Raw genomic sequence first — 21,506 nt, 5'->3', positions numbered from 1 at the left:
TTTTTGAACTTGTTTTCTTTTTGACTATAATGTTCCTCAAGAGTCTTTATAAGATTCATTCATCTTAAGTATGCCATAAATCGTAAAATATGTGAAAACGTTGGTTAATGCAATGCTATGTTAGTTACCGGCAGCATATGGATCCTGTTAGTTTCGGATAGTACCACGGAGGGCATTAGTATCAACTACAATACTTTTTTCGACAAGATTTCTCTTCGTAACATGATTCGTTTATAGTAAACATGCTGAAAGCACATGTTTGTTTCGTGTCAGCTTAACTTGTCATTTCGATTTTCTTTATACGAAGTAAACGTGAGTGCTTGAATATAACAAACATATTTATACCGACAGAAAAGGTTCGAAAACTAATTACAGTCGTGCAAAAAACTCTTCGATTCGTAAATAAGCGGAAGCCAGTTAAGCGAGATAATTTCGTCAAAATGAGAGTATTCAGAAATCGACGAAAAAAGGCCAACTTTACTGTGCTTGCAATGCCGATTAAAGGCTTGTTTTATAATGTAGCACGTAGGATTTTTGCGATATATTTTCATTTCGATTCTTGGTGCACGTTGTTATAACATTTTTGGCGAAAAAATTGACTTTAACTCCCTTATCTAACGTCCAGTGGTACTCCTATCCAATGTATCATTACCACACACCACAGCAAACTTTTATGGATGTATACCACGTTTCCTTTTTCTGCAGTCGAGAATCCCATACCAGCACGTAGCTTGCAACGAGTATCTTGAGTAGAAGCCATTTTGATGGTTCACTATGGCCTTGCCGTCTGTCTAAATTACTCGAAATTTCGCACATGTGCAGTCGAACATCAAGTTCCACAAAACTTATCTGTATTACTAAATGGCTACAGGGCTCAAACTGTCCCATAGCCATTTGCGACAGATATTAAAAATTTAAAATGCTCTCGTAATCTACTCATAAAGAAGTATAATTGGGCGTTAAAGTCTTAACACAATAAATCTAGAATGAAAGTTAGCAACTATGTATATGTTATGAGGTATTGCAACTCATGTCGCGCAAATTACTCAGACTATATTCATCCAGTATTTGAGAATGCGAGCACTCGACGACTGTCAGTAATCTTAGCACATAATTCTAAAGCTCTTCGAATTTCTTTGTCACTGATACCCCCCCTTCATCAGTCTTCTGACTGGTATGAAGCGGCCCGTCACAAATTCCTCTTCTGTGCTAACCTCTTCATCTCAGAGAAGCACTTGCAACCTGCGTCCTCAATTATTTGCTGGATGTATTCCAATCTCTTTCTTCCTCTACAGTTTTTGCCCTCTACAGCTCTTTCTAGTACCATGGAAGACATTCCCTCATGTCTTGACAGATGTCCTATCTTCCTGTCCCTTCTCCTTATCAGTGTTTTCCACATATTCCTTTCCTCTCCGATTCTTCGCAGAACCTCCTCATTCCTTACTTTATCAGTCAACCGAATTTTCAACATTCGTCTGAAGCACCACATGTCAAATGTTCGATTCTCTTCTGTTCCGGTTTTCCCACAGTCCATGCTTCACTACCATACAATACTGTACTCCAGACGTACATCCTCAGAAATTTCTTCCTCAAATTAAGGCCGATATTTGATATCAGTAGTCTTCTCTTGGCCAGGAAAGCCCTTTTTGCCACTGATAGTCTGCTTTTGATGTCCTCTTTGCTTCTTCTGTCATTGGTTATTTTACTGCCTAGGTAGCAGAATTCCTTAACTTCATTTACTTCGTAACCATCAATCCTGACGTTAAGTTTCTCTCTGTCGTCATTTCTACTACTTGTCATTACCTTCGTCATTCTTTGATTTACTATCAATCCATAATCTGTACTCATGAGACTGTTCATTCTGTTCAGCAGATCATGTAATTCTTCTTCACTTTCACTCAAGATAGCAATGTCATCAGCGAATCGTATCATTGATATCCTTTCACCTTGGATTTTAAAACCACTCCTGAATCTTTGCTTTATTTCCATCACTGCTTCCTCGAGGTACAGATTGAACAGTAGGGGCGAAAGGCTACATCCTTGTCTTGCACCCTTTTTAACACGAGCACTTCGTTGTTGATCGTCCACTCTTATTATTTCCTCTTGGCTGTTGTACAGTCGTGCTCAAAAGTATCCAAACGACCTGAATTACATTTCGCCTGACTCGTATACAACCCGCAACACGTAGCTGTCTAGCAGGTCCTCTAATCGCTCCTTGGTACTGTCGTTTGACTATTGAAAATGGTTCCAACAAGTCACCACTAGAAAACTCTGCTCTGTATCGCAGTAACTCAAGTTTTAAAGTAATACCACGATACTACAAATGTCAGGTAACACCTTATCACAGATAATACTGTGCTTAAGGCTTGTAAGCTCACATTTATTCCAATAAATGACAGACCTGAAATGTTACCACTCTCATTATCACGTCAGATAGGTAATGCACGTAGTAAGTTCGTCGTATTCATGATTTCCTCTTCAAAGTAACATACCATACTTGCTATTTAACACCAAACTTCAAATGACACGACGAACCGTCTCGTTTTGCATATAGATTCAAACCAAGGTCATGAAGATGAAGATTTCGTGACTGACGGAAACTAACAGTCATTCCTGACTAGACACACAGAGAGTGATATACATCGATTTTAGACAGTATCAGTTAGCAAATATCAACTTTAAATTACATAACGAAAGCATTTTTAACGGACGTGAATTCCTACCGAGCATCTATTGTTGCTGTTAACGAACTAGGAGGGATATTAAATATTGCTTCTACACAAGTAACTTACTTGAAATGCCGTGAGGTAAAGCTTTGTGGTGGACAGGGATTCGAACCTAGAACCTAATCGGATTGTTATCGAAGCACAATCAACTATGATATATCGGATTTTCTCGACAGTAGCTAGATGTTTTAACTGAAATAACGAGACGAAACATTCCTTTTTTCCTTCCCACGACTCCAACCCGGCACCTATCGCTGTTATATTCCAGAGAAAACAAACGTTAAATATGTTGTTGTGGTCTTCAGTCCTGAGACTGGTTTGATGCAGCTCTCCATGCTACTCTATCCCGTGCAAGCTTCTTCATCTCCCAGTACCTACCGCAACCAACATCCTCTTAGTGTATTCATCTCTTGGTCTCCCTCTACGATGTTTACCCTCCACGCTGCCCTCCAATACTAAATTGGTGATCCCTTGATGCCTCAAAACATGTCCTACCAACCAATCCCTTCTTCTAGTCAAGTTGTGCCACAAACTTCTCTTCTCCCCGATCCTATTCAATACTTCCTCATTAGTTATGTGATCTACCCATCTAAACTTCAGCGTTCTTCTGTAGCACCACATTTCAAAAGCTTCTATTCTCTTCTTGTCCAAACTATTTATCGTCCATGTTTCACTTCCATACAAATACTTTCAAAAACGACTTCCTGGCACTTAAATCTATACTCGATGTTAACAAATTTCTCTTCTTCAGAAACGCTTTCCTTGCCATTGCCAGTCTACGTTTTATATCCTCTCTACTCCGACCATCATCAGTTATTTTGCTCCCAAAATAGCAAAACTCCTTTACTACTTTAAGTGTCTCATTTCCTAACCTAATTCCCTCAGCATCACCCGACTTAATTCGACTACATTCCATTATCCTCGTTTTGCTTTTGATGATGTTCATCTTAAATCCTCCATTCAAGACACTATCCATTCCGTTCAACTGCTCTTCGAAGTCCTTTGCTGTCTCTGACAGAATTACAATGTCATAGGCAAACCTCAAAGTTTTTATTTCTTCTCCATGGATTTCAATACCTACTCCGAATTTTTCTTTTGTTTCCTTCACTGCTTGCTCAATATACAGATTGAATAACATCGGGGCCGGCCGCGGTGGTCTAGCGGTTCTGGCGCTGCAGTCCGGAACCGCGGGACTGCTACGGTCGCAGGTTCGAATCCTGCCTCAGGCATGGGTGTGTGTGATGTCCTTAGGTTAGTTAGGTTTAAGTAGTTCTAAGTTCTAGGGGACTTATGACCTAAGATGTTGAGTCCCATAGTGCTCAGAGCCATTTGAACCAATAACATCGGGGAGAGGCTACAGCCCTGTCTCACTCCCTTCCCACCCACTGCTTCCCTTTCATGTCCCTCGACTCTTATAACTGCCATCTGGTTTCTGTACAAATTGAAAATAGCCTTTCGCTCCCTATATTTTACCCCTGCCACCTTCAAATTTGAAAGAGAATATTCCAGTCAACATTGTCAAAAGCTTTCTCTAAGTCTACAAATGCTAGAAACGTAGGTTTGCCCTTCCTTAATCTAGCTTCTAAGATAAGTCGTAGGGTCAGTATTGCCTCACGTGTTCCAACATTTCTATGGAATCCAAACTGATCTTCCCCGAGGTCGGCTTCTACTAGTTTTTCCATTCGTCTGTAAAGAATTCGCTTTCGTATTTTGCAGCTGTGACTCATTAAACCGGTAGTTCGGTAATTTTCACATCTGTCAACACCTGCTTTCTTTGGGATTGGAATTATTATATTCTTCTAGAAGTCTGAGGGTATTTCGCCAGTTCCATACATCTTGCTCACCAGATGGTAGCGTTTTGTCAGGACTGGCTCTCCCAAGGCCGTCAGTAGTTCTAATGGAATGTTGTCTACTCCGGGGGCCTTGTTTCGACTCAGGTCTTTCAGTGCTCTGTCAAACTCTTCACGCAGTATCGTATCTCCCATTTCATCTTCATCTACATCCTCTTCCATTTCCATAATATTGTCCTCAAGTACATCGCCCTTGTATAGACCCTCTATATACTCCTTCCACCTTTCTGCTTTCCCTTCTTTGCTTAGAACTGGGTTTCCATCGAGTTCTTGATGTTCGTGCAAGTGGTTCGCTTGTCTCCAAAGGTCTCTTTAATTTTCCTGTCGGCAGTATCTATCTTACCCCTAGTGATACTCGCTTCTACATCCTTACATTTGTCCTCTACCCATCCCTGCTTAGCCATTTTGCACTTCCTGTCGATCTCATTTTTGAGACGTTTGTATTCCTTTTTGCCTGCTTCATTTACTGCATTTTTATATTTTCTCCTTTCATCAATTACATTCAATATTTCTTATGTTACCCAAGGATTTCTACTAGCCCTCGTCTTTTTACCTACTTGATCCTCTGCTGCCATCACTACTTCATCCCTCAGAGCTACCCATTCTTCTTCTACTGTATTTCTTTCCCCCATTCCTGTCAACTGTTCCCTTATGCCCTCCCTGAAACTCTGTACAACCTCTGGTTTAGTCAGTTTATTCAGGTCCCATCTCCTTAAATTCCCACCTTTTTGCAGTTTCTTCAGTTTTAATCTACAGATCATAACCAATAGATTGTGGTCAGAGTACACATCTGCTCCTGGAAATGTCTTACAATTTAAAACCTGGTTCCTAAATCTCTGTCTTACCATTATATAATCTATCTGATATTTTTTAGTATCTCCAGGATTCTTCCATGTACACAACCTTCTTTTATGATTCTAAATATAGGTTTGTTATACCAGCAGCAACATGTGAGCATTTTTGAACTAGAAATAATATGACGAAGAGTTCAGTGCTGACTGGTAATCGAATACCACACATATCGTTGTTTACTACACACAAAGAGACATCAGCTACCGAATTTTTCTCCACCAGCAGCTCGGAATAACATCCTTGAACTTACAGTGATCTCTCAAATAGTTCACTGTCTCACTGGGAGTAAAAAACGTCAGATATCGTTAGTGTTGACAACAAATGAAAATGCATTACAAATCAAAACTATTATCCAACAGCAGATAGGTGTTTTCATGCTAGAGCTTGATAATGCATAATGAAAACTTTAGTGCCAGGCCAGGATTCGAACCCATTCACGCGCAATATGTGGAGATGTTTAGGAATCTGCAATTTTGAACAAACAACAAACTGTAGTCGAGCTGTATTGTCACGAAGGGATCAAATTCCGCGTTAAGAGCTATCTGAGTTGAATTCCCAGTTCACAACCAATTTTATCGACATACAGAAGCTCAAATAAAAGATGGAATAAGTGTCCTGTGACTCTACATAGCGTTTGTTTCGTCACTAGAAATAAATAACTAGTATAAGAAAGTTTACTGGTGATAGAGTTTCTACATGTCGCCGCTCCAGAGTTTATTGTGGCTCAACCTAACGTCTACTTAGTAGAGAGGGAATATCATGTTTAATGCGAATTTCTGACCACAATGCCATTATACCTTCTTTACTTGGGGTAGCCAGAAGAGAATAGAATCTGTCTCTTCCTATTAAAAATCATAGGCAGAAATTGGAATCGAACCCAGACCATCGTCATAGCAACTTATCATCAATCCAAAAGACCACCAAATCCTATCCTACAAGACTCATTTTTCTATCATAACGCTATTGCGGCACACTCGATGAGAATTCTGACACACAGGCTCCCTGTAGTGGTCTGCAGCATGTTCGGTACACTAATTTTCTTGGTTGACCGAATCGCCATGAACTAGCTGCCTCGACTACCCAGTGCATACATTCGATTCTATTTTGTAATCACCGAAATAAAAACACGTAACTGCCACCTACACAGAACAGCCAGCAGTGTAGAATGCAAAAATTTATATAGGAAGTGTTCCTTTCCATTTGAGCTACTCTGTTGCGCTATCTGTTTGTTGAAAACGTCGTGCAGTGCAAAAAAAAAAAAGCTGTAACTGTCTGTCTCTCGGAAGTCTAGATCTGGCCATATGCATTATCTCACAGCACTTTGGAATGAGGAATTTCTGGAGGAAATTATATTGACTTCTGGAGGGGTTGTATCTAGTAGCGTAACGGTAAACGTCGCGCACTGTAGATAAGACTTGGCGAGATGTATTACATTCGCTGCTACATTTATTAAAACGCTATTCTGCTGTCTGTTGCATTTATCAATTTAATGGAACTTTTAACATAATTCCCCTCACTTCTCACCCCAAAATAATACCATGAGGAAAAAGGGCTAACATTCTGCGACACTTTGTTCTTATCAGGTTTAATAGACGGCCAGGCCGCAGATGCTTCTCGAAGCTTTTGTATTGTGTGTGGGGAGAGCGCATCATTCCAAAATAGTCAGAAAAATGTCTTCTACGTTATCTGTCGTCTGGTAGTGGCATTTTATTCTTCTTTAAACCTTGTTTGACAGCTTTAACTCAGAACAAGTTTTCTACATGCATGTGCATTGTCAGACTGTTATAGATAACATCAGAGAATTCGCATATATCTTCTCTCATGTTTAGTACTGTTTTAACAACACTAAAAAAAACCTTATGAATATTGTGCAGTGTATTATAAGAAATGAAATAAAATTACCCGCAATAACTTTACGACGAAAGTCTGTTTTAATAAAACTGAGTATCTGTACACAAGCGTGTCTCTATCGGCACGAATTAGTAAAATACTACTCACTTGTATTTCGATTGGGTCTGTGTTTAATTGGTATGCTGTGTCATACTCAACAGGTATGCAAATGTGGCATTTCATAAATAAAGTTATGTATTCCTAGAAACCCAAAATTTGCTTGTCAGCAGCGGAAAGAGGCGTTACCTGTTGCGCAGCATTGTAAGTTTTTCACCATTGCACTATGAGCTGAAAGTATTTTCTTGCGATTTCCTTATCGATGTTTGATCTGACTGCTTGTAGCTCTTTCACAGAAGGTATAAAAACATCAAAGTCGGCGCGACTGGAACCGCGAACCGTAACAGGAGCTTTTTTTACAGGTCACCACGTCCCCACACAGCCAGCAAAAAGGTATGCGTTATGTCTTCCTCTTATGAGGCGAATAATGTGTAGAACTCGTAAACCGTTATTTACAGGACGAGATTAGTTGCCATTTCCACGTGCAACGAATTTCCTGGGCTGAAAACCGTGAATTTATAATCTTTCGTTACACCTCAGGCGATAATAACTCAGATTATTGAATGGAAATGACAGGAAAAATCAAGTGAAATTTGAGGCTTAATTCCGTGCACACCAGGAAGTAATTCGTCGATCACAGAGTTGCCAAACATACCCTGCCCTGTTGCCAAATCTCAGATACGGTACCAGCGGGAAGAAGCCGAACCGATGTGATCCTACAGCGGGCTGGAAAGTGACAGTAGCTGGCGTCTCAAAGTCGCGGCTGCTACGGCCTGGAATACGTAATGCTTCTGATTCGCATTTCTGTAACCAGGTTTAGGGACTGGAGTGTAGTTACTAATAATACTCAGAACTGACTGCAGCCGGCCGGAGTGGCCGCGCGGTTAAAGGCGCTACAGTCTGGAACCGCACGACCGCTACGGTCGCAGGTTCGAATCCTGCCTCGGGCATGGATGTGTGTGATGTCCTTAGGTTAGTTAGGATTATTTAGTTCTAAGTTCTAGGGGACTTATGACCACAGCAGTTGAGTCCCATAGTGCTCAGAGCCATTTGAACCATTTGAACTGACTGCAAACTAAGAATCATAAATCAGTAACTCTCATAGCTGTTTTTATATTTCTTTCGTAACTGTACTCAAAACTAAGAAACTCATTCACGAACGTTTTCGTGCCTCGCCGATAGTTGAGCACAACAAACAAATAAAATTTAAAAAAAATGTATGTGTGTGTGTGTGCGTGTGTGTGTGAGAGAGAGAGAGAGAGAGACTGAGAGAGAGAGAGAGAGAGAGAAAGAGTTAGAGAAAGGGAGATAAAAATAAGAAAGAATGATAGGGAGGGTAATTAGTTGTTGTAAAGAAATTGAATACTGGTATGTAAAGAAATCTTTCATTAAAATGACACGTTCCACATCATTACTAAATGTCGTATTCATGACCTATGCACGCCCGGGTTCCCGGGTTCGATTCCCGGCGGGGTCAGGGATTTTCTGTGCCTCGTGATGATGGAGGTTGTGTGTAGTCCTTAGGTTAGTTAGGTTTAAGTAGTTCTAAGTTCTAGGGGACCGATGACCATAGATGTTAAGTCCCATAGTGCTCAGAGCCATTTGAACCATGACCTATGCAACAAGTATTAATCTACTCTATCTAATCATAGCAGATGTTATTCCGAGCTGCTGGTGGAGAAAAATTCGGTAGCTGATGTCTCTTTGTGTGTAGTAAACAACGATATGTGTGGGATTTGATTCCCAGTCAGCACTGAACTCTTCGTCATATTATTTCTAGTTCAAAAATGCTGAAATGTCGCTGCTAGTGTAACACACCCATATTTAATGTTTGTTTTCTCTAGAATATAACAGCGATAGGTGCCGGGTTGGAGTCCTGGGAAGGAAAAAAGGAACGTTTCGTCTCGTCATTTCAGTTAAAACGTATAGCTACTGCCGAGAAAATCCGATATGTCACAGTTGATTGTGCTTCGATAACAATCCGATTAGGTTCTGGGTTCGACTCCCTGTCCAACACAAAGCTTTACCTCACGGCATTTCAAGTAAGTTACTTGTGAAGAAGCAATATTTAACATCTCTAGTACTTCGTTAACAGGGACAATAGATGCTGGGTAGGAATTCACGTCCGTTAAAAATGCTTACGTTATGTAATTTAAAGTTGATATTTGCTACCTGATACTGTCTAAAATCGAGGTATATCACTCTCTGTATGTCTAGTCAGGAATGACTGTTCATTTCCGTCAGTCACGAAATATTTATCTTCATGACCTTGGTTTGAATCCATATGTAAAACGAGACGGTTCGTCGTGTCATTTGAAGTTCATACATATTCTCCACTAGCTGCTCGTGAATAACTTAAATTTTTAATGTCATTTTATGTTAAATAAGAAGCACGGTATGTTACTTTGAAGAGGAAATCATGAATACGACGAACTTACTACGTGCATTACCTATCTGACGTGATAATGAGAGTGGTAACATTTCAGGTATGTCATTTATTGGAATAAATGTGAGCTTACAAGCCTTAAGCACAGTATTACCTGTGATAAGGTGTTCCCTGATATTTGTAGTACCCTGGTATTATTTTACATCTTGAGTTATTGTGATGCAGAGCAGAGTTTTCTAGTGGTGACTTGTTGGAACCATTTTCAATAGTCAAACGACAGTACCAAGGAGCGATTAGAGGACCTGCTAGACAGCTGCGTTATGTGGGTTGCATGAGAATCAGGCGAAATGCAATTCAGGTCGTTCGGATACTTTTGAGCATGACTGTACATACTGTATATGACCCGTCATTGGTATAGAGCTATAGAGCTTACCCCTACTTTTTTCAGAATTTCGAACATCTTGCACCATTTAACATTGTCGAAAGCTTTTTCCAGGCCGATAAATCCTATGAATGTGTCTTGATGTTTTCTTTAGTCTTGCTTCCATTATTCGCCGCAACTTCAGAATAGCCTCTCTCGTGTCTTTACCTTTCCTAAAGCCCAAATGATCGTCATCTAGCACATCCTCAATTTTCTTTTCCATTCTTCTGTGTATTGTTCTTGTAAGCAACTTGGATGCATGAGCTGTTAAGCTGATTGTGCGACAATTCTCGCACTTGTCAGCACTTGCCGTCTTCGGAATTGTGTGGATGATGCTTTTCCGAATCAGATGGAATGTCGCCAGACACATACATTCTACACACCAACGTGAATAGTCGTTTTGTTGCCACGTCCCCCAATGGTTTTAGAAATTCTGTTGGCATGTTATCTATTCCTTCTGCCTTATTTGATCTTAAGTCCTCCAGAGCTCTTTTAAATTCTGATTCTAATACTGGATCCCCTATCTCTTCTAAATCGACTCCTGTTTCTTCTTCTATCATATCAGACAATTCTTCCCCCTAATAGAGGCTTCCATTGTATTCTGTCCACCTATCCGCTCTCTCCTCTGCATTTAACAGTGGAATTCCCGTTGCACTCTTAATGTTATCACCCTTGCTTTTAATGTTACCGAAAGTCGTTTTTACTTTCCTGTATGCTGAGTCTGTCCTTCCGACAATCATTTCTTTTTCGATGTCTTCACATTTTTCCTGCGGCCATTTCGTCTTAGCTTCCCTGCACTTCCTATTTATTTCGTTCCTCAGCGGCTTGTATTTCTGTATTCCTGAGTTTCCCGGAACATTTTTGTACTTCTTCCTTCCATCGATCAAGTGAAGTATTTCTTCTGTTACCCATGGTTTCTTCGCAGTTTCCTACTTTGTACCTATGTTTTCCTTCCCAACTTCTGTGATGGCCCTTTTTAGAGATGTCCATTCCTCTTCAACTGTACTGCCACTGAGCTGTTCCTTATTGCTGTATCTATAGCCTTAAAGACCTTCAACCGTGTCTCGGCGTTCCTTAGTACTTCCGTATCCCACTTCTTTGCGTATTGATTCTTCCTGACTAATGTTCAAGACATCCTAAATTGTGCTGAATGCTTTCTCAGAAAATTATTTTCAACGATTAGTTCATGAGCCCACTCGATGTGTAAATGGTTGCGAAAGCCTATTTGACCTCTTAGCAACATATAATCCTGGACACATAGGGCGTATCATGACGGATACAGGGATAAGCGATCACAAAGCAGGCTGAATACCATAACACCCACAACCATAAAAAAGAAACGCAAAGTAAATCTATTTAAAAAAGCTGATAAAAATGCTCTTAACGCCTCTGTAAGAGACCGTCTCCCCTTCTTCAAAATGGTTCAAATGGCTCTGAGCACTATGGGACTCAACTGCTGTGGTCATAAGTCCCCTAGAACTTAGAACTACTTAAACCTAACTAATCTAAGGACATCAGACACATCCATGCCCGAGGCAGGATTCGAACCTGCTACCGTAGCGGTCGTGTGGTTCCAGACTGTAGCGCCTTTAACTGCTCGGCCACTTCGACCGGCTCCCCTCCTTCAAATCTGATCATGTAAGCGTAAAAAAGACATGCAATGATTTCAAAGAGATAGCATCGACGGCAATTGGATGATATATACTACATAAATTAATAAGTGGTGGTACTGATCCCCCATGGTACACAAAACGGGTCAGATCTCTGTTGCAGAAGCATCGAAAGAAGCATGCCAATTTTAAAAGAAGGCAAAATCCCCAAGATTGGCAAAGCTTTGCAAAAGTTCAAAATATAGAGCGCACTTCAGTGCGATACGCTTTTAATAATTTCCACAAGAAACTCTGTCTCGGAATCTGGCAGTAAACCCAAAGAGATTCTGGTCATACATAAAGCACACCAGTGGCAAGACGCAGTCAGTACCTTCACTGCGCGATAAAAACGGTGAAGTCACTTATGATAGGGCCACTAAAGCAGAGTTATTAAACATGGTTTTCCGAAACTCCTTCACCAAAGAAGACGAAACAAATATTCCTCAATTCCAATGAAGCACAACTGTCAAGATGAGAAACATAGAAATAAATATTCTCGGTGTAGCAAAGCAGCTTAAATCAGTTAATAAAGGCAAGGTTTATGGTCCAGATTGTATAACAGTCGGATTTCTTTCAGAGTATGCTGATACAATAGCTCCATATTTAGCAATTATATACAATCGCTCGCTCATAGAAAGATCCGTACCTAAAGACTCGAAAATTGCTTAAGTCATACCAATACCCAAAAGGGAAATAGGAGTAATTCGCTGAATTACAGGCCCGTATCACTAACGTGGGTTTGCCGTAGGTTTTTGGTAGATACACTGTGTTCGAACATTATGAATTACCTCGAAGATAACGATTTATTGACACATAGCACGGATTCAGAAAATATCGTTCTTGATTTTTATTCTCAAGAAGTAATGCACGCTATCGACAGGGGATGTCAGACGGAGTCCATATTTTTAGATTTCCAGAAGGCTTTCGACACCGATCTTCACAAGCATCTTTTAACCAAACTGAGTGCCTGTGGAATATATACTGAGTTGTTCGACTCGATTCGTGATTTCCTGTCAGAAAGGTAACAGTGCGCAGTAATAGACGTAAGGTCATCGAATGAAACAGAAGTAATATCCGGATTTCCCCAAGGCCCTCTATTGCGCCTGATCTATGTTTACGACATTAGCCCACTTATACTGTTTGCAGATGATGCTGTCATTTACCGTCTTGTAAAGTCATCAGATGACGAAAACGAACTGCAAAATGTTTTAGATAAGATAGCTGAATGGTGGCAATTGACCCTGAATATAGAAAAGTGTGAAGTTATTCACATGAGTACTAAAAGAAATCCGCTGAATTTCGATTACGCGATAAGTCACACAAACCTGAAGGCTGTAAATTCGACTAAATACTTAGGAATTACAATTACAAATAACCTAAATTGGAACGATCACATAAATAATGTTGTGGGTAGATCAAAACAAAGATTGCGATTCATTGGCAGAAAACGTAGAAGGTGCAATAGGTGTACTAAAAGGACTGCTTACACCAAGCTTGTCCTCCATATTCTGGAGTACTGCTCTGCGGTGAGGGATCCGCATCAGGTGGACCTGACGGACGACATCGAAAAAGTTCAAAGAAGGACAGCTCGTTTTGTATTATCGCGAAATAGGGGAGATAGTGCTACAGACATAATACGTGAATTGGAGTGGCAATCATTAAAACAAAGTCGTTTTTCATTGCGACGGCATCTTCTCATAAAATTTCAATCACCAATTTTCTCCTCCGATTGCGAAAACATTCTGTTGGCACCCACCTACATAGGGAGAAATAATCATTGCGATAAAATAAGGGAAATAAGGGCTCACACAAAAATAAATTTAAGAGCTCGTTTTTCCCGAGCGCCCTTCGAGAGTGAAACGGTAGAGTGACAGCTTGAAGGTAGTTCATTGAATCCTCTGCCTGTCACTTTATTGTGAATAGCAGAGTAATCACGTAGACGTAGATGAACGTAGAGGTAGATGTATATCTACAAGTGAGAAGCTACTGAGAGGATCGTTAATAATATTAGGGAAGTGACCTGCTATTCCAGTGCTGCTAATTTTTTTTATTTATTGTAATTTCATCCCCTTGCCCCATGTGAGCAGGGGTGAGTCAGCAGCGGCACACTGGCGCCCCTCTTCAGCGAGCAAAAACATACAAATATAAAACAGAAAAAGTTTTGAAAAGTGACAAGGTGATGAAATAGGAATGAAATGCACAAAAAATGGAGAATAAAAATGTGGAACATTGTCACAAGCTAAAACGAAAATGATGAAAACCACACTGGATGAAGACACTGTAGACACACTGGCGACGCTTATAACACGAGGTAAAAGTAGGGCACAGCATGAAATCCACATGGCACAACAGTGCACTTGCAGTGGAACACCGATGCAACTCACGAAGTACTTCACGAATTAAAACAGGAAAGGCCTGCCATAGGGAGGGAGGGAGGGAGGATTGGGGTGGGGGGGTGGAAGAGGGGAATCGGGATGAGGCGGCAGGGGAGGAAGCTGTGAGAGGACACCAAGAGAGAGGAGACAGGCGGGAGGAGAGGAGAGCAAATACAAGGGAAGGAGGGGGATGTGGTGTCACCGCCAGACACCACACTTGCTAGGTGGTAGCTTTAAATCGGCCGCGGTCCATTAGTACATGTCGGACCCGCGTGTCGCCACTGTCAGTGATCGCAGACTGAGCGCCACCACACGGCAGGTCTAGAGAGACGTACTAGCACTCGCCCCAGTTGTACGACGACTCTGCTAGCGACTACACTGACGAAGCCTTTCTCTCATTTGCCGAGAGATAGTTAGAATAGCCTTCAGCTAAGTCCATGGCTACGACCTAGCAAGGCGCCATTAACCATTTCTAGAGAGAGTCTCACTTGTATCATCAAGAATGCTGTATACAAATGATGGATTAAAGTTAAGTATTCCAGCAGCTACCTACTTTTCTTTATAGCATTCATTACGTATCCTGTTTCAGACCTAAGCAAGCCTGCGTGAGTTGAGAGCGTGCCCTTTCGGCTTCCTCGCCTTGTGTCTAGACTGTCTTGTCTAGACACAACAGGGGAAAGAGCAAGAGAAGGGTGGGGGAGGAGGAGGTAGGATGCAGCGAAGGGAAGGGAAGGAGAGGGAGCCCTAGGGAGGAAGGGAGAGGAAGGTTTGGGTCAGATTTGGAAGGAAGGAAAGATGTCGGGACGAAGCTCATTATCTGGAATAGGGAGGCAGTGAGAGTTTCTTTGGCATATGACATGAAGGGTGTGGAGGTGCACAGTGGGTGGGATGCAGCGGAATAGGCGTGGCAGCAGTTGGGGGTTGAGAGGAGACACCAGGGGTTGGGGGGGATCGCGTTTGTGGGTGGTGTAGAGGATACAGATTTATTCGAGGCAGAGATCCAGGCGACATTGGCATAACAGACAATGGTACAGATCAAGGACTTGTAGGTATGCAGGATGGTGGATGGATGCAACCCCAAGTTTGGCAAGACAGAAATTGCAGAATTCAGGTCTATTGTGAGCTTTGTGTTGAATGGTAATGGAGATGGGGAGTGCAGTCAAGGGTGAGGCCAAGATATTGAAGGTGGGAGTAAGACAGATAGGACAGTTGTAGATGGTATGGTGGAAATCTAGGGGCTGGAAGGAAAGTGTGGTGTGTCCTATGATGACTGGCTGGTTTTGGAAGGGTTTATCTTAAAGAGCCATTGGTTACACCAAGTGATGAACTGGTTAAGGTGAAACTGAAGGGAACGCTGGGAACGTTGAAGGGTAGGCTAGAGGGCAGGGAAGGCGGTATCATTAGCATATTGAAGGAGATGGATGGAGGTCATTTGTATGGGCATATCGGTGGTGTACAGGAGATAAAGGAGAGGAGAAAAGACGGATCCTTGGAGCACACCTACAGTGGGATAGAAGGTGTGGCCTTTGGTGTTATAGCTGGTGATGTAGGAAGGACGGTGTGAGAGAAAGTATGCAATGCGACAGACATAGTTAACAGGAATGACATAGGCCTGAAGTTTTAAAAGGAGCCCGGAATGCTACGCATGGTAACAGGTGTTCTGTAGATTTAGGGAAACAAAAATAGTAGAGCAACGGGACTTAAGTTGGAGAGAGAGGAGATGGGTGAGGTTAGGAGTTGGTCTTCACCAGAGAAGTAGTGTCAGAAGCCACACTGGGTGAGAGAAAGGAGGCAGTGTTGACATAGACGGTGATGGATATGGCAGGAGAGGATGGATTCGAAAACCTTGTGGAACACTCAGGTGAGACAAATGGGTCAGTAGGAGGAGGTGTCAGAATGGGGTTTGTTTGGTTTAGGGAACATCAGGATATGGGAGGTCTTCCACTGGCCAGGGTAAAAACTGGTGGAGAGGATGGTGTTACAGAGTGAACACAGGCGGCAACGAAGGAGGACATTCCTTCAGGTGTCAGCAGGTGGTGCAATCGTGACCAGGGGTGGTGTTGCGTTTGGTGCAGAGAATGAGACGAATATTATGCGCTGTAATGGGAGTGTTTAAATCTGCCTACTCGTACTGGGAGGAGTTGATAGGGAGGATGACGTTGAGTCCCATACGTTTCTGAAGTCAGCCCTGGCGTTTCATTGCTGTCAAAAGCTTATAGCTATGTCTCTGTACTTGCCAGTGGCGCAGGAGTGTATCCTGGTCACAAGCACAGAGGAAGGGACAGTGAAGCTGGTACGATTCGCGGAGAAGGGGTATGGCCCAGGGGATAAGAGAAGGTCTATGGAGATGAATGGCCTTGGTAGGAATGTCGACTGCCACACAATCAGATAGGGTATTTAGGGCATCCTGGAGGAAGAAAGAAGCGTGGGTGTCATCAGGGTACGCAAAGGTGAAAGAATGACTCTGACCTGAGTGCCGATGGATCCCTATAGGCATTCCAGTCAGCCCAGAGGTAATCATGAATAACTCTGTGGTGGATATCTGGGCAGGGAGCATTAGGAGGGCGAGGGGTTAAGGAGATGGTGAGGACAGGGAGGTGATCACTGCCAATGGGAGTCAGGACTTGAGCAATAATGCGCCCAAGGAGGTTGTGGGAGGCGAGGATCACATAGGGCATCGTGCTATTTTCGAGATGGATGTGCTGGGGAAGGGGGACAAGATCGCCTTGGACAGGGTCAATAAACAGATGCCACCAATGGAGATTTGCAGGGCCACAACAATGGATACTGAGGTTTGTGACAATCACTTCCTAAAGAAGATGCAATCAATCTGTGCAATCAACTTGGGCCAGGAAGTCATATGGGATGGGGTAGTGGTATGAACATAGATAGTGGCGCAGGTGATTGTCAGATTGGGGAGAAAGATTCTGAGCGTAAGGTGTACAATATGGTCGTTATGTTATGGTTGTAGCTGGACAGGAATATGCTTGAGGTGGGCAATAGCAATCCTACCTCACATTAAGGGACAGGGATTGCTGGTATGATGGAGGACATGGGTAGGGGTGCAGAAAATGTGGTCAGGTGTGGTAAGGTGGTATGGTGTCATTGAGGATGAACGCATTGGTGGAACAGAGAAGGAGTAGGTATTTTGGTAAAGGATGCTATACTGCTGTCACACCATGAATGAGGACCAAGAAGGGGACGGAATTGGGGAGGTGGTTTACATGAGGGTGTCGTGGTGGGTGAAGACGAAGTGTGTTTGGTTGTGGGAGTAGCTGGTGTATGTGCTAAGGTAGAAGATGGAACAGGTGGCAAGGGATATCTGCTAGTGTGCAGGCACTGGAAGGGGTGAATGTTCTGGAGGACAATGGTGAGGAAGCATGTGATGCCTTTGGCAGTAGGAGGTGGCCAGAGAGAACTGTTTCAGTGGATTGGCTGATCTAGAGGACTGATAGCAATCATGAGTTTGGTTTGGGTGGGAAGGGATTTAACTTTTCAGTTGTAGGAGGAGGTGGGGGTGGGCTTCATTGCAGGTGTTGCAAAAAGGAGGGGAGATGAGGTTGTGACATTGTTTGAGGAAGTGTGTGTTATTGAAGTGAGGGCAGGCAGAGGGAGATGGTCATTGTAGATACGTAAGACACTTCTGGCAATGGCTGGATTGCGGAGGGGATCGGAATGGGTCAACTTTATGGTGGCAGTTGTATACGAGGGCTCCCTCAGTGAAGAGGAGGTCAACGGAGGAGGCAGACTCAGTAAAAATCCTCATGAGAAAGGTTGGGATGGAATCATTGTAGATGCAACCACTGGAGCATATGTCAAGGTCGTGATGGGAATTAAGATCCACTAACATCTCTGTCTCTGGAGAACATGGGACTGAGCTTTGTGACCACATGGTGAGGGTCAGAGGATGATGAGGGTGTTGGGGTTGACAGGGAGAGGAGGTGGTATGTAAGGGTGTGAGAGTCACATGGAGGCAAAAAGTGATGTGAGGCATCTTCTGGAGGAGGGATTGGAGGACTTAATGAGTCTCTGGGGGTCTGGGGGGGGGGATAAGTTGGGAGATGGAGCGCCAGGGATGTACTTCTGGATCTCAAGGGTGGGGGTGGATGCATCAAGGAACTTGGGGTCATGGTGAGAGGAGGATGGGGACTAGGAGATGGGAAGAGCTGTGTCCATGGTGTCAGAATGGTCAGGATCAGTCTGTGGTTTTTTAGTCTAGGGTGCAGGTGTGGAGTCCCTACTGGGACATTCAGGGGCTTTCTCGTGATGGTGCGCTGGGAAGGATGGCAAGGGATGGTTTTGAATGGGAGATGACACAGGGGAGGTCCTTCCCTGGGCGTGGCAGTGACAGTAGGTGGCAATGGTGGCAGTGGTAGTGGTGGTGGTGGTGGTGGTGGTTCGTCATCAGCTTGGCTACAGTGGCCCAGTAGGTGATGACCCAGACAGGTAATGCGTGAGCTGGGGTGTAGGGTGACTGAGGAGAGGTGGAACTCGGCAGGTCAAGTGGCAGGGGCAGAGGTGGTCTGGGACCGGTTGGGATACACAGTAGAGGTAGAAGGGGAGGTAACTGTAAGGAGAAGGGTCCAAACATAGGGTGGGGGGGGCCTAAAGAAAAGCTTCAGGTTGTAGTGGTGCAAACTGAGGGAGGGGAGGTGTAAATAACGGTGGTGGTGGGAGTATCCATGGCAGGGCATTGAGATGAGGGGAAAGGAATGGGAGCCTACCACCGACAGGTGTCACCTGGATTGGAAGGGGACGATGTGGCAACGAATGGCGAGGCAGGAAGGGCAGATGAGGGCGATGAACACAGGCACTAGGATGACAACAGCAGCAGCATGCATCATCAGGAGGGCGAAGACTCCCAGTGGCAGCGACGATGAGGTAGCTGCTGCAGACTGTGGTGGTGTGCAGCATGCAGAGGCGACAGGCATAGTGATGGGGAGCGACGGCGACACTGAAACGCTCGTGGATCACTTCAAAGGGCGGCCCTGGCAAGTGAATAAACGACAGTGGCTGCAGTACTGCTTTTTTTTCTTTGTTGTGGTTTCATTCCACTGACCCATATGGGCAGGGGAGGGTTGGCAGCAGCGCAATTCGCCACTCTTTATCTGAATGACGTTAGAAATAAAAAGAGTAATTGGTGCACATATAAGGTGATAAAAAAGGGGGGCATAGGAACCTAATAGAGAGAGACATTAGGGGCTAAAATAGACACTGACATGGAGACGTTCATTTTGAGATAGCTAAAAAGACCACATAAAGATTAAAAAACACAGTGGATGATGTGTGTAGCAAGTAAAATGCACTGGAGTCACACGCACAAGTTAAAAGTTGGCCACAGTATGAAAACACATCAGAACGACGACACTTAAAAACGACTGCATGAGACGGAGCACACACAATGAGGAAAACTTCCAGGAGGCCCCTGCATAAGGAGGAGAGGCCTCAGAGGATGGAAAACATGGTAGAAGATGGTGCAGTGTGACTCTCACATCCTTACATACCACCTCCTCTCCCTGTCAGCCCCAACACCCTCTTCATCCTCTGATCCTCACCACATGGTCACAAAGCTCAGTCTCATGTTCTCCAGAGACAGATGTGTTGGTGGATCTTAATTCCCATCACGACCTTGACATATTCTCCAGTGGGATAAAAAGAAAGGGACCTGGGGGTGCACCAAGGAGCAGGAGATAGGTGGGGTGGGAGAGGGAAGGCAAGTCAGGAGGGAACACAGAGATGCCAAAAGGTTCATTGGAGAGAGAGGTGGCATTTGAGGGAGGAAAAAAAAACCGCTGATGGGAAGGGAAAAGGAGGGGAGTGGGAACCCTGAGAAGGAAAATCATGGGGCTAGAGTTAGTAGGAGGGGTAGATATCAGGGTGAATTTCATCATCCAGAAGGGGTAGGCACTGGTAGGTATGTTGGTAAAGGAGGTGGAGGCCATGGAGATGGAGAGAGGGCAGGACACAACAATAAAGTTGTGGTAATGGGCTGGGAGTAGAGAGGATAGGAGATACCAGGGGATGGGGAGGATCGAGTCTGAGGATGATGTACAATGTGCAGATGTGTTTGAGGGGAAGTAGATGTGAGTCGGGATGAGGTCATAGAAGATGCGGGTGGAGTATGGGAGGCGGATACAGAAAGTGAGGTGGAGTGCGTGGGATTCAAGGATTTGGAGGGCTTTATAGAATCTGGATGGGGTGAAAATCCAGGCAACACTGGCATAGCAAAGGATTAGACAGATCAAGAATTTGTAGGTGTGAAACATGGTGGAAGAATTTACATCTGAACAGGAGTTTCAGGAGGTGGAGTCTATTGTGGGCTTTGTGTTGCATCAGAAGGTGATGGGAAGTGAGGTGATGGTCGAAGATGAGGTCAAGGTATTTCAGGGCATGAGTGAGGTGGACAGGATGACCGTAAATAGTAAGGTAAAAATCATGGACCCAGAAGAATATATACTATTTTAATTCGCCTGATTTAGACATATATGATGATTGCCTTGCTCTTGGAAGGGTTGATGGGGGATTGCCTTGCTCTTGGAAGGGTTGATGGGAAGGAGCCACTGGTTGCACCAGATGGTGAACTGGTCAAGGTGGGTTTAAAGGGTATTTTGAGACTGTTGAAGGGTAGGATAGAGGGCCAGGAAGGCTGTGTCATTGGTAAATTGGACGAGGTGAACTTGTGGGGGAGGTTTGGGCATACCTGCAGTGTGCTCCCTGCCGCCGTTGGATAAGCAGCTGCAGCAGCAAGTCGTATACTCCTAGCTCACTCATTTGTTACATAGTTTAATTCTTAATTTCTTTGCGTGTTTTTGGTACTTGCATTGTTTAATTCATAAATTTCGGGCGTATAATAGTATTTGAGAGTTGTAGCATCGCGTTTTAGTACCTGAATAGTGTAAAATCGCGTAGTCTCCTTCCGCCGCCGAGCAGTGTGTCAGCAGTGCGCAAGTAGCAGCTTTACTGCATTTACTAGGCAATCTTGTATTTTAATAACCGTTTAAATTTTGTGTCGATTTGTTTGCGCTCTCTGTAGATTAGTTCAGACGTTCTTTGCACAACAGTTTTTAGCATGGATAGGGACTGCAACTGCTGTGTTCGGACGCAGGCTGAGTTGGCATCCCTTTGCTCCCAGCTTCAGGCAGTGTTGGCTTCGGTCACACAGCTTGAGGCTGTTGCCAATGGGCATCACTGTGGGGGTCCGGATGGGGGTTTGTCGGGGACGGCCAGCTCGTCCCACGCATCCCCCGATCGGACTAAGACTGTGGTTGCCTAGGATACTGCCCGCATTGAGGCTGATCCC

The sequence above is a fragment of the Schistocerca cancellata genome, chromosome 3 (genome assembly GCF_023864275.1).
Source record: "Schistocerca cancellata isolate TAMUIC-IGC-003103 chromosome 3, iqSchCanc2.1, whole genome shotgun sequence".
NCBI classification, from domain to species: Eukaryota; Metazoa; Arthropoda; class Insecta; order Orthoptera; family Acrididae; genus Schistocerca; species Schistocerca cancellata.
The sequence above is the reverse complement of the archived record's forward strand: the minus strand, read 5'-3'. Positions refer to the sequence as shown.